The sequence below is a fragment of the Macrotis lagotis genome, chromosome 1, assembly GCF_037893015.1.
Source record: "Macrotis lagotis isolate mMagLag1 chromosome 1, bilby.v1.9.chrom.fasta, whole genome shotgun sequence".
Taxonomy (NCBI): domain Eukaryota; kingdom Metazoa; phylum Chordata; class Mammalia; order Peramelemorphia; family Peramelidae; genus Macrotis; species Macrotis lagotis.
Window position 1 is genome coordinate 97062559 of NC_133658.1, and position 14493 is coordinate 97077051.

Genomic DNA, 14493 nt, shown 5'->3' on the forward strand with positions numbered 1-14493 from the left:
GTTAGATCTCAAGTGGATTTCTCTCCCCAATTATAAATTCATTGACTACAAAATACTTATACTTCATCACTTTGCTCTAGGAAAATATGTCAAATGTAGAGTTTCAGTTTTTCATTTTTTTTATATTCATGAGCATTTTGAACTGGAATACCAAAAATAAAGTATTATTATCTAAATTTTATAATTAAGTAAAAGTTGCACTACTCTAGATTCTTTTTATATTAGTTTGGTTTTTTTTATTTTTTATTTATTTAAAACAAAGGGGTTGAAGTGACTTGCCCAAGGTCACACAGTTAAGCCATTATTAAGTGGCTAAAGTCAGATTTTTTTTTAAAGATTTTTTTCAAGGCAATGGGGTTAAGTGGCTTGCCCAAGGCCACAGGGCTAGGTAATTATTAAATGTCTGAGGTTGGATTTGAACCCAGGTACTCCTGACTCAGAGGCCGGTGTTCTATCCACTGCAGCACCTAGCCACCCCCTTAAAGTCACACTTGAACTCAGGTACTCCTGACTCCAGGATCAGTGGTCTATCCACTGCACCACCTAGTTGCCCCTACTCTAGATTCTTAAAAGAAGAAAGTCTTTTCTGGTCATTAGGATAACTCCCAATTAAAAATTAAATAGCCTTTTCTAAAGTTGATGGTGGAAGAAAGAAGAGGGGAAAAAAATTGCAGTATAACAAAAAGAATACTGAATAGGGTCAAGAAACCTGGGGTTGAAACCTCTGTGACACAACAACAATAACAACAGCAGCAGTTACCATTTATCTAGTGCCTGCTACAAGCCAGTCAGTGTGGGAAGTGCTTTAGAAACATTTCCTTTGAGCTTTACAACACCGGGAGGAGAGGAATTAATATTTACAGAAGAACCTGAGGCAAATGGCAGTTAAGTGACTTGCCCAGGGCCACACATCTTGGTCTCTCCAGACCTGGTGCTCTACCCACTGTGCCATCTAGCTCCTCCAGGTAAGTCATTTAAGATGTACATCGGGAATTAGGGTTTATTAATAACTCATAAAGAGATTGCAATCTACCTGAATAGCTGGTATTCCCACACTAAGAGGTCTTCATTCTGAGGAAATGACAGATCCATCAGGTATTTGAGTAACCACAAGCAGTTAAAAGCAAAAAGAAAAATGGAGAGCACATGAGAACAATTAAGTATGACTCAGTTCCTTTTAATTCCAACTGTAAGAAATTTGTCTCACTTAAGGTTTGCTAAGATTCTTCTCTTCAGTATTACTTTCAAACTGGTTCCATGGCCCTAGGGCCAATCTCCATGCATGAGTGTAAAAAGAATAGACTAAAGCTTTTATTCAGTTTTTCCCCAGTCTCAAATTAATTCCTCTTGTTTCTTCTGTAACACTTTATCTACAACTTCCCACCTCCTTGCAAAGTGATGTATTATCAATTGTCCAGTAGGTATCTTCACTTCCCAAAGATTCCTCAAGCTTATCAGGTTTAAAACAGAATTTATTATCATCTTCCCTAGATCCACTACACCTATTTATGTTGAGAGCAACACCAGTTCTTATCCAAGTTCACCACCTCAGAATAATTTTTACATCTTTCCTCTTTCTTTTTCCAATCATTTTCCAATCCTGTTGAGATAGCAGCAAGAAGGTGAAACTTCTAAATCAAATTGCCACTCTCACTGCCTTAGTGATGCAGAGAACCATGGGAATAGGGAATACTGAAATCAATTGGTGACAAATTTTGTAGATTTTTTTTGACTGTTAAGGAAATCTTCCTTTCTTCCTTTATCCCTGGGAAAAAATACTCCTTCAATCTAATCTAGGTCAAGGATTGACCTTCAATCTAATCTAGATTTCCTCCTCTTTTGATAAGGAGTAGTTTGGTTGCACTACATTGGAAACAACATCTGAGACCATCTGTGAGACTCCTCCCCTAAAGGCAAACTCCTATTTGGCACCTGGGCCACTCCCAGGTCAACATCTCATCCTATGGACCCTGAGGGGGAATTTAAGGAGATTTCAGGAGGGACAAGGTCTCTCTTCCTTTCCAGACTTCTTCATAACCTGGCAACAGACCTGCCAGGATTAATTAGCAATCAACTTGGCTTTTTCCTTAATCTCTTCTTAACTTTCCTATTACTTTCTTTTGTATTATAACTTCTTTTAATAAATCTCTAATTTTCTTTTTACACATGCATTCCCGAGTCAGAGGGTGATTCTTCACAGCAGAAAATCGAACAAAATTGCCAACAGGGTTATCTATGTGGATATATAAGGAATTTTAGGCCTTCATCATTTCTCTTTGTTAGGATTGAAATTTTATTTATTTATTTATTCTCATCCATATGCACATGTATATTTTTCAGGTACAAAATTTCCTCCCACACTCCCTTCCCACTCCCCTCCCCTAAGCAATGGGTTAGCATTGTACATACATGCTTTGATAAACATGTTCATTATTTCTCAATTGGACTATTGTAAGAATCTCTAATTGGACTTTGGTCTTCTAGTTTCTCTGCTCTTCACTCCATCCTTCATACTACTGCCAAATAATCTTACTTTCCAGTATCTGACCAGCTAACTTCTCTGTTCAGGAATTTTCAATGGCTCCCTATTGTCTCTAAGATATAATACAAACTCTAACTTGGCATTGAAAACTGAGTCCACATCATCTTTCTTGATTTATTTAAAAATATTCCTCTTAATTTCTACCAAACTTGTTTGATGTCTAACACAAGTTACTAATTCCTTAAGTTATCTTCGAAACAAGGAATGCACTGTCTTCTTTCTCAGTCTCTAATCTTTGGTTTCCTCCAAGGATCAATTTAAGGAGGGAAATCTTTCCTGAACCCATGCATTTGAGAAGCTCTTAATTGGAATTTGTGAATTTCAAGGAAAAGTCATGTATTGATCATCATAAATCAATATAATTCGTTTCTTTTGCAATTTTATATTTTATTTAGTGTACTTAAAAACATTCTGGGAAGGTTCTAGAGGGTTCACTAGGGATCACGACAAAAAAAAAGATGAAAAATGATCAACTGTTTTAAAGTTAATGCCTTCTCCTGATTAAAATTATGCGTATATATATTTTAACCTTTAATCTTCCTAAAGGCAAGGATTGTATCTCTATTTTTTTCTTTGTAACATCATACATAGAAATCACTTAATAAATGTGATAAACACACATTAAACTGGAAGTTGAAAGAGTAATTTTTGTGCTGAAGTGTAACTAAATTCCTTGCTTAAGTTGAAACAAAGGACCTAAGATGATCACACTATGCAGCAATCGCCAAACTTAACCTAGAATTTGACTTTAGCATGCACAAAATCCTATGAATAATCTGTTACTACTCTCTATTCAGATGGTAATCTAATTTTTAAAGCATAAAAACGATTCAGTACCATGTTTTTACCAAACAATCTGGGTTTGGTTTTTTTTGGGAGGGGGTGTTTGCAAGCCAATGGTTTCCTCAATTGGAACCCCAATGGGGTTAAGTGACTTGCCCAAGGTCACACAGCTAGGTAATTAATAAGTGTCTGAGGCTGGATTTGAACTTAGGTCTTCCTGACTCCAGGGCCAGTGCTCTATCCCCCTGTGCCATCTAACTGCCCCTATACCAACCAATCTCTTCCAATAATTAAAAAAAAAAATTCAAATTAAACGACAAAATAATGCAAGAAGTACTGAGAGGTTGGGGAAAACATGTATTTCTTCCTTCTGCTCCAATTCTTTATACATGTTTCAATCTATTTTGGGGAATCACAACACATTTCTGACTGCACTACACTATACTCCATAAATATTTAGCAAGAACAATTTCATTCAAAGATCTAAATTTCCAGTCTATAGTAAATTAACTTGCTGATATTGTTTAAGTAACAAAGGTAACTTACCATTACACACTAACAAAAGAATTAGTAGACATGATCATAAAAGTTTAGAACAGTGACAAAAGAAGAGTAAGAAAAATCAACTTATTTTTATTTCCATCACCCTATAATTTTCTAAACATTACTAAAATGGTCCAGAAATCAAATCTTTCCTCTGAAGTCAAGGCTAATGAAATATACAATATACACAATCTGCCAACAAAATCCACCTCCATCTCTGATTAATAACCACAATCTAAAACATACATTTCTTAATTGCAAAAACTCAAGTCAACCATCTTAAAATACTGACCACACAATTTTGGGGGTATCTGTGATGGAGAATACCATCCCTTTCCAGAGAAAGAATTGTAGAGTTTGAACAAAGACCAAAGACTACTACCTTAAATTTCAAAAAAGAAAAAAATCATAATCTTTTTATGCAATTTTGCTATCTCTTACACTTTATTCTCTTCCTTAAGGATATGATTTCTCTCTCATCACATTCAAATTAGATCAATGTATGCCATGGAATCAATGTAAAGACTAACAGACTGCCTTGGGGGTGGGGTGGAGGAAGAGAAGAGTAGGGGGAAAATTGTAAAATTCAAAATAAATAAATGCTGGTCATGCAGAAAGTCTGGTTTTGGTTGTTTTTTTTAATTTGAAATTCCAATTCCTAAATATCTCAAAAGGTCGCCTCATTTTTTAAATAAAGCATATTTGGATAAAATTAAATAAAAATCAAATTTATCATTTTTAGGAGAAAGTACCAAAAAACTAAAAACTAGCCAGCCAATCAAACATCTAATTTTTTAGGCAATTTTCAATAAATAAAATTCCAGACATTCTAAAATTGTCATGTGTCAAATTTAATCAGGTACTGGGCATTAAAATACTACAAGTCACAGAGCCATTGTTTTCAGAAATCATCTGATCTCCTGAAGCTTTTGACACCATTGTAAAAGGAACCAAAAAATACCATTTCAGAAATTTTAAGAGAAGTAATTGATGAGGCAGGAGAGAGTATAAGGAAAATGGTCCTACATAAGAAATAAGCATGAATTATCCTGATCTATCTCCAATTTTATTCATTTTTTTCAACTCACAACCTTTAAGAATAACTCACATGAAAAATAGCAGCATATTCTTTTCTTTGATGGGATACCACTTTGTGATAAAGTATCCAGGTGAAATCAGTTTGTTTAAAGCCTCAAAATTTAGTAATACACTTTGTATTACTAAATTTTGAGGCTTTAAATAAGCTGATTCTAGATATGTTTATTTTTCAAAGAAAAGGGGATACAAGAAACTTTTGTGACATGAAATTACAAACATGTGCTCCTTCAAAATGATCTCAATATAGTAATTCACATTTCTACACCACTTGGTAAAACAACTTCCTTTAAAATAAACCCAATCTACAATATAGACTACAACCATTTGAAATTTCCAGTTGACAGATAAAGAAATTGAGACTCTGAGAGATCAAATGACTTGCTCATCTAGTAAATGAGAGAGCTTAAATTTGAACTCATGTCTCTCCTGATTCCAGGTTCACTACTGTTTCCATTACCCTACACAGTCTCCGCAATATAATAATTGCTATTCAGAAAAAGACAACAACTAAAAAACCAAACTTCTGTAAATAAATTAAAAAGGGAAGTCTGAAATATTTACATAATCTATGAAAAGATGGAAAGACTCCAATAATAAATGAGAAAGTATGGATAACATAAGAATAAAATTGCATGTTATTCTAGAATTTGAAGAAAAACAAACCTTGAACTTTGTAGTGGGCTATTCTTTACACAAAAGAATTCAATGCATTAAATATAATGTGGAATATAAATAAGAAAATTTTGTTACTAAGGTATTAAAAATCCCCCAATATAGAATGGCTTCACTCCTAATTCAGTCTGAAGGTAGAGTCAATAGATTTAGTCAATAGCATCACAGCAAGAATCCAGATCTTTTAATAACCACCTTATTTGGCTGAAAATGGAACTCATGGCTGCCCTGTCTTCTCTGTCTGTGAAAATTGTCGATTATCAAACAAATGACAAATTGATATTTCTGAATCATTAGTCTTAATGTATGGCACAACCCCCTCCCCCCACCAAAAAACCTTCAGTTGATTCCATGTGCCTCTAGAAAATAATATAAATTCTTCAGTTGGGCTCTTTGTAACCTATCTCCAATCTACATTTTTTTAGGTAAATTTCATACTATTATTACTACCCATCAACCACTCTATTCATCCAAAATAGCCTTCTTTTTATTTCCTCTTTATAGAATTCCATCACTTGTCTAACTTTGTACAAGGTGGCCTTATGCCTGAAATGTTCTCCTTTCTCATCTTAGAATCCCTTCGAAGGATCAGTCCATGTACTAACTTTCTATATGAAGTTTTTCCTTGATTCCCCATTAGAAGTAGTTGCTGTCAGGGGAAGCTAGGTGGTACAGTGGGCAGAGCACCAACCCTTGAGTCAGGAATACCTGAGTTCAAATCCGACCTCAGATAAATAATTACCTAGCTGAGTGGCCTTGGGCAAGCCACTTAACTCCAATGCCTTGCAAAAACCTAAAAAACAAACAAATAAAAAAAAGTAGTAGTTGCTGTCTATTATAATAATAATAATAATAATTATTATTATTATTATTATTATTAGTTATATTTAGCATTAGAATTTAAACAGTGCTTTAAAGCTTGCAAAGAACTCTATAAATATTATGTTAATCACAACCCTGGGAGAAAGGGTGCTACTATTTCCCATTTTCAGAAGATAAAACTGATGCAGACAGAAGCTATGTGACTTGCCCTGTTAAACAGTCAGTTAAGTGGCAGAGATTAAATCTGAATTCAGGTCTTCAGTTCTATCCATTGTGCTAATGAATAGCTGCCCATCTCTTAGAATTATTTTACACTCATCTCATATCTACTTCATATTTAAAATATCTACAAATTGTTTCCTCCAAAATAATATAAGCTTCTTAAAACTAGGAGCTAATTTCATTTTGACTTTTTACTACTGGCCCCAACCTCAGTGGGAGACACAGCTGCTTGTCTATATTGTGCATCATGTCAGTTCTACAAGGATGATATAGTTGTGCTTCTTCCAACATTGAAGCACTATAAAACTGTGAGTTTTCACATGATAATGATGAGCTAGCTAATCCTCCCAACTTGTGATCTTATCATTTGAACTATGCACCATCAAGCCCAAAGATAAACCAGAAGAAAGGAGTCAGGCAAGGTCACATAACTGATCCTGCCAACATAAGCTTAACATTTTTCTTCTTACTTAACTATTTGGTCATCTTCTTAACTAATCTTCTCTATAATTTTAAGTTTTAAAAAGCAACATAAACTCCAGAGACACTTTGAAAGTTCAATACTATTCTACAAATAAATTCTTGATAACCAAGAACTGAGTAATATGATTTATGCAGTGGTATGAAAACTATATTGTAATAGGAACTTCTCTTAACAAAGACTCAGTAATTTCTTAATGAGTAGTTTTTATTTAAATGAAGGGCATGGAGGGTATTAATACTCTCCAATCACACCTACCATAAAATACAGTAAAGAAAAAATAATCTTCATTTGTACAAACAAGACACTCTGCTCTAAAATGGATGAGTGTGCTGGTATTTTTCTGCTTCTAAAGTAGCAAAACAAGCAATAAAACTATTCCAATTCATCCATCAATGAACAAATGCCCTGACTACAGCCTTAAAAAAAAGACAAGATTTCTATCTGTCTTCATCTTGTCTGAAAATGCTGACATTTTTCAGCAAGAAAAGGTTCCAAATGGCAGGTGTCAAAGTGCTTTAGTCTCAGAAGCTGTGCTAGAAGGCAAAAAAAGCAGCAGCAGTGGGTGGCCATGTCAGCAGCGCACAGTGGCTGCTGAGAGAACAAATGTCTGAAAAGAGCAAACCTCAGACTCTGTTAAATCAATCTTGTGCCACATGCCACTATTAGAACAAGGCTGTGATGCCAAAGATTTGTTACTGGGAGAAACACTCAAGTCAAGTCTTCCACAAAAGATGCTCTATAAAAACAAACAAACCAAAAAAACTCCAAAAATATACTGGAACTTTTACAGACCAGAGATGATAAGCACCAGGACATGTTTCTATCATCTTAAGGGGAAATGAAAAAAAACTAAAACAAGGCTGTTGCACACAGAGTAAAAGATAGGTAGCTGACATCTCTTATCAGTACCCAAGAAAAGTTTTCATTTCACAAGGTCATTTCCAAGTATCTCTAATTAAAAATTTTAATAAATTTGTACTGTGCTTTTTACTTTTTGGAAGCACAATTCCAAATACAAAACTATTTTTATCCTCAAAATAACTCAGGGAAGTAGTCAGAGCAATAATTACTCTCCCCATTTTATGAACTAAAAAACTGAGGCTTAGAAATATTCTGTGACAAGATTACAATAGTAAAGCCAAGGAAGGAACAGAAATCTTTTTCACCCCTAGCCCAAAGCAAATTCCATATGATCCTACTGCCTTTTAACTAGTGTTTACATTAAAACTGAGCTCTAAAACCATTCATTCCACGTCTAGGATTCTGAATCTATGGAACTGTTTGGTTTCTACACTGGCCAATCAAAGGCACATGTATGGCAAAAATCTTAAGTCTAATGACTACATCTATACATTCTTTCTTTTTTTTTTTGATATTTTGCAAGGCAATGGGGTTAAGTGGCTTGCCCAAAGCCACACAGCTAGGTAATTATTAAGTGTCTGAGGCCGGATTTGAACTCAGGTACTCCTGATTCCAGGAGCAGTGCTCTATCCACTGTGCAACCTAGCCTCCCCCTATGTCCCCATACATTCTTGATGAAGCAATGACTTTTAAAAAGTTCACTAAAGTTTTAAAATTAACCCAACCCTATATAATCTCTAGCTCTGTGCTAGCTGCCATTCAGATCATCATCATTCCTAGGAAAGCCTTCCACATCTGCTGGCATTTCTTTTGGTCTTTACAGTAATAATAAATGATTACACAAGAAATGGTATATGATGGAAATGGAATTGTATTGAACCATAAGAAATGATAAGCAGAATCTGAATGTAATGTGAAAAATCTGAACTTAATATGAATTGATAAAAAGTGAAATAAACAGAACCAGGAAAACAAACAGTAATAGCCATATTATTTGATGAAGAACTATGAATGACTTAGCTATTCTCAGCAAGACAATCTCAAAGGACTAAAGTTAAAGCATAGTATCTGGCTCCAGAGAAGGAACTAATATTGCTTGAATACAGCCTTAAGCATGCTATTTTTAACTTCATTGCATTTTTTTTCTTTTGAGTCTTCCCATATGAGATTGCTTACTATCAAGAAAAGGATAGAGGAAGGAGAGGAGGAAGGAAGGATAGAATTTGGAACTCAAATTTTTAAATTAAAAAAATAACTTCCTATATTTCCTACCAGGATAAAATGTCCTATTCAAAAGTATGCTTTCAATGGTTATTCTTTTTTTGTTTGTTTTTGCAAAGTACTGGGATTAAGTGACTTGCCCAAGGTCACACAGCTAGGTAATTACTGACTCCAGAGCCAGTGCTCTATCCAATGTGCCAACTAGCTTCCCCTAAATGGCAATTCTTTAAATTGTCCTAGTTTCTCAATTAAAATAGACACTACATTATTCTCATTTAAAGTCATTGTAATCTATACTTAGGAAAGAAGAACAATAGCTTCTATTCACAGCTTCATAGTCTAATATGATGTATCCTGTACACAAAAGGCGATTAATAAATTTCTGCTGACTTAATTTTAGTTTTTCTTTTTCTTTATCCAAAAAGAGCAGTAGTGTATAATCTATAAAAGAAAGTCTATTAAAAATAAAATTTACAAATTTGGGCATAATTTTGCTGACAATCAGTTCAACAAAATTCAACATCTTCCAAGTATAAAGTAGTGAGGAAGTTCAAAGATGAACACCACTGAAAAGAAGCTTTTCAGGTAGATTAGGCATGTGCACAGTTGAAAACAAATCAAAATGTAATACATCTTAGTTACAAGCATAGTGTTACAGGGACACAGCTAAAAAAAACAGACTTATTCCTAGAGAAAACAGGAAAAGAGCCTTGGAAGAAGTAGTATTTAAGCCAGTCCTTTTAAGATAGTAATGAGTTGGACAGGTAAAAAGAAATAAGAAAATAACATATTGAATATTTGTCTAAAAAACAAATATGCACATGTAGGAAGGTAGAGGGCATGTTCAGGGAAGAGCCAATAATCCATTTGGTTGTGGTGCAGGGTACATGAAAGGGAGTGATAGGAGATAAGGCTGTGAACAAAAACTGTAGTCATACTTTAAATGGCCAGGACTGACATGTTAAAGAATTTAGACTTAAATTTTATGTGTTTACTTAAATGTAAAGATATACTTAGTATCTAAGTTTAATTTCACTAGCAAAGGTTTCTGGAAATTAAAATATCCTTATCTAGTATACAGATCTTACTGCCAGAAACAACTTTGTAAATAAAATAGTTTAGACTATTGTTAGTCAAGAATTAAGAAGTTTTACCATAATAAAGAAACTAAAAAGGGATAAAACCCACTAATTCTGCAATTTACAAAAGAGATTACTACTTTCTAAGAGCAAAAACAGCTACAAGTAAAAATAATTTTGCTAATTTAAATTGGAAATAGATTTATTTTAATAGAAAAATAACTTTGAAATACAAAAGTTGTGACTACTATTGAGGCAAACTCTTTAAAGATAAGATATTATTAAATGGTTTCTAAACTTATTTCCAAAGACACTGAAAGGAAAATGTCATAATCCGAACAACAAAGTGAAATACTAAAGGTACATGTGGAAGTAGTTTCTATGAAATGTATCTTGTCAAATTAAAATATCAAAGATTATTCAATCTAAGACACTGCTAGGAATCCTACTCCAAGGAATCCTACTCAAACCAATGAGAAAAGTCACTTCTTTTAGCAGAAGACTGTTTAATGATATATAAAATTTATGAAATTCAAGGAAAAGTTTAATCTCTGCATTCAGTACAATCTCATTTAGATCCAGATTCCCATTGAAAAACTTTTCAAATGAGTACATGAAGAGAAGAAAATGATAAATCCAAGCTTTACAGAGTAAAAAGTAAAAACTCAATATGATAAAGCTATAAAAGGAAGAGAAATGATGACTGGAAACTTAAATACAACTATTAAAAGAGATAAACGAAAGTAAGATGAAGCTCCTGTTCTATCTCCTAAAAAAAGTCAATTTGTCTATTCCTCAACACAAATGATTGTATATTAGTTTGCAAAAGATATAGGGAGGTTAGGTGGTGTAGTGGATAGAGCACAGGCCCTGGAATCAGAAGTTACCTGAGTTCAAATCCGGCCTCAGACACTTAACAATTGCCTAGCCCTGTGGCCTTGGGCAAGCCTCTTAACCCCACTGCCTTAAGGGAAAAAAAAAAAAAAAAAAAAAAGATCCTTCATAAAAAACAGAAAATTCTTTCTAAGAGCTGATAAAACAGAATAAGATAAACATTTCCCATTTACTTTTGTTTTACCAGAAGCTTTGTATCATTGATGCTGTCCTGTGGATGGGTAAATTAACTGGCAAAATGAAAATATAATAAATGTCCTGCCAGTCTTTTCCTCCTAAAAAATCAACTGGGCAAACATTCTGTACACAATATCTATATATTATCTCTCATGCAGTTAGGGTGATTTTAATTTGCTTACAATGGAAATGTTACTCCAGTTCTTCTGATTACACACAAATCTATGTCTTTCCTACAAATTCCAATTCTTGGTTGTGAAAACAAAATATCAGTACAAGACAGAAAGTCCCAAAATGTAAAGCCAGTATGTCTAGGAAGAATTATTAAGTAATGTGTGGTGATCTGTGGAAATTTTTCTAAATTTATAGCCTTTGATCCAAACCTGGAGAACCATGCCCTGGAGGAACTAGTCAATCAGCTTTTGAATTCTTTCCCTGACTGTGGAATCCAGATTGGTAACAGACCACTATATTTAGCCCACTCCCATATTTCATATATTGAAATATAAAACCCTTCATAGAAAGGATTATCTCTCTTCTTAATTTTTATTCCTAACACTTAGTACGGGTTAGGCATATAGTAAACACCTAACAAATGCTATTTTATTTATTCATTTGTTCTTTCAACTCCATAGTGACTTATCTGTGATAAAAGTAACAATAAAGATATCATATGGGGGCAGCTAGGTGGCATAGTGGATAAAGCACCAGCCCTGGAGTCAGGAGTACCTGGGTTCAAATCTGGTTTCAGACACTTAATAATTACCTAGCTGTGTGGCCTTGGGCAAGCCACTTAACCCCGTTTACCTTGCAAAAACCTTAAAAAAAAAATATCATATGACAAGTTTAAGGAGTATATATTCTTCTGTTGCAATTCAGTCATGATTTTCAGGTATGACTCCATTTGAGGTTTTCTTGGCAAAGATACTAGAATGATCTGCCATTTCCTTGTCCAGCTCACTTTATAGATGAGGTAACTGAGGCAAACAGGGAAAAGTGACCTGCCCAGGATCTCACATCTGGTTAAGTGTCTGAGATCACATTTGAACTCCTGGTTCCAGACCTGGCACTCTATCCACTACATCATCCAGTTGCCTAGTAAGTACTACCACTACTTGTAACAAATTACTGTTGAAAGATTCTGGAAATTAAATATTATTCATCCCACTAGTTGATACTCTAGCCACTGACTATTTCCAAGATACAAAGTTTTCAGATTCAAATAATGGGGAAAAAAAGGTATTTTATAGTCTTTGCAACATCTCCTTATGATTTCAATTAAAAGAAATGATATAACAGGTATGGGAGAAGAGGATTTACAAATTCATGGCCTGCACACGTGAAAAGAGAATAATGTGAAAGATAATAGGAAAGGTGGTTTGGAAACAAATCATAAAGGACTTTAAATATTAGGCTAAGTACACATAAAAACTTATATTCTATTTTTCATTCACTTCTTGGTCTTTTGCAAATAAATATTGCCAAAAGAAGCTGGCTTAGCTAGATTCTATTATTAGTTTTCTAAAGATTCATTTTCTGACTTTTTTCCTTTCAAACTTTACTTTTCAAATTGAATATTTTTTTCACTTTATATTCATATCTACACATATTTCTTCTACCATGTCTAGTCAGTTGATCAATAAACAAGCATATGTAAACTATCACTTATGTGCTAGACACAGTGGTAAGTACTGGAGATATAAGAAAAAGTCCTCAAGAAACTATTATTATAATGGAGAAGACAAAAGCAAATAACTTAAAAATAAAGACACTGTTGGGGGGAGGGGGGAATAGGACTTACAAATGCCCCAGCAAAGGGTAAAATTTAAGTTGAATCCTAAAGGAATCCATCTAGGAAGCAAAAGGGAAGGGGAACAATATTCCAGGCATGGAAGGAGAATAAAATGTAAAAAGAAAAGTAGGAAGGAGCCAAATTGTGAAGGATTAACAGAAGGTATCATGATCAGACCTATGCTTTAGGAAAATCACCTTGGCAGCTGAGCAGAGGATGAATTATAGAAAACAGTAGTAGGGGTAGTAGAGGTATTACTGGTAGTAGTATTGTAGTTTTAGTTGCTGTTTTGTTGTAGTAATTAGCATTTATCTAAAGCTTTATAATTTATAAAGTGCTTTGCAAATATGAGCTCATTTTACTCCCCCCAAAAAACTCTGGGATATAGGTGTCAATATTATCCCCATTTTATAGATGAGGAAATTTAGGCAGAGGTTAAGTGATATATAAGGGAGCTTTTAGTGTAGGCAATTAAGGTTGGACTTGAATTCAAATCATCCTGATTCTATATCCAATGTTCCATCTACTTCACCACCTACAAGTTTAAAGTGGGGAGAGACAAAAGGTAAGGAATCTTTCCAGAATCTGAGGACAAAATGCTAGGGGTCGGAACTAACCTTGTGGCCATGTGGCAACAGATCTGACTTGTGGGATGAAGGAAGTCAAGGATGCCACCAAGCTTCAAGGCAAAGTGACTAGGAGGCTAGCAGTACATTCTAATAGTATTAGGAAAATTGGAAAGAGGAGAATATTTGGGGGGTAGAGATTTTTTTTGAAAAAATAAAGCATTTTGGGGATAGAGTTCTTTTCTGAGAATGTTAAATTGAAAAGGGCTAACAGAAGGGGCAGATAGTTGGCACAGTGGATAAAGCACTGGTCCGGAAGTCAGGAGGACCTGAGTTCAAATCTAAACAATAATTACCTAACTGTGTGACTTTGGGCAAGTCATTTAACCCCAGTGCCTTGCAAAAAAGAAAAAGAAAAAAAAAAAAGAAGGGTTAAGGAACAACCAGGTCAAGATGTTCAAAAAATAATGCAGAGCTGGAGCTCAGAAAAAAGAATATCTGGATAGAGGGAGCTGAAAATCATCTCCATAGTCAATGACTGAACACAGAGGAGCTAATGAGATCACCAAGTGAAACAGTAAAGAGAAGAAGGCTCAGGACAGAGACATATCTTGTCTAAAGATCCAACAAAGTAGACTGAGGAGTGGTCAGACAGGAGAACCAAGAAAGAGCAGTGTTAACCTAAAGAGTTCTAAGAGGTGAAAGTGATCAAGAGTCAAATATTGGAAAGAGAAAAA

The 14493-nt window shown here is 34.4% G+C and overlaps 1 protein-coding gene and 1 long non-coding RNA gene across 6 annotated transcripts in view; one reads left to right on the forward strand and one right to left on the reverse strand.

Moving 5' to 3' along the window:
- The window catches only part of SRBD1 (S1 RNA binding domain 1), a 312756-nt gene that overhangs the window by 172202 nt on the left and 126061 nt on the right, over nucleotides 1–14493 (reverse strand). The window lies entirely within an intron of this gene.
- The window catches only part of LOC141501302 (uncharacterized), a 91737-nt gene that overhangs the window by 75959 nt on the left and 1285 nt on the right, over nucleotides 1–14493 (forward strand). The window contains exon 2 of the long non-coding RNA XR_012472201.1: nucleotides 12355–12496. This is a non-coding gene — a long non-coding RNA (uncharacterized LOC141501302). The remainder of the gene's footprint in view (nucleotides 1–12354; nucleotides 12497–14493) is intronic.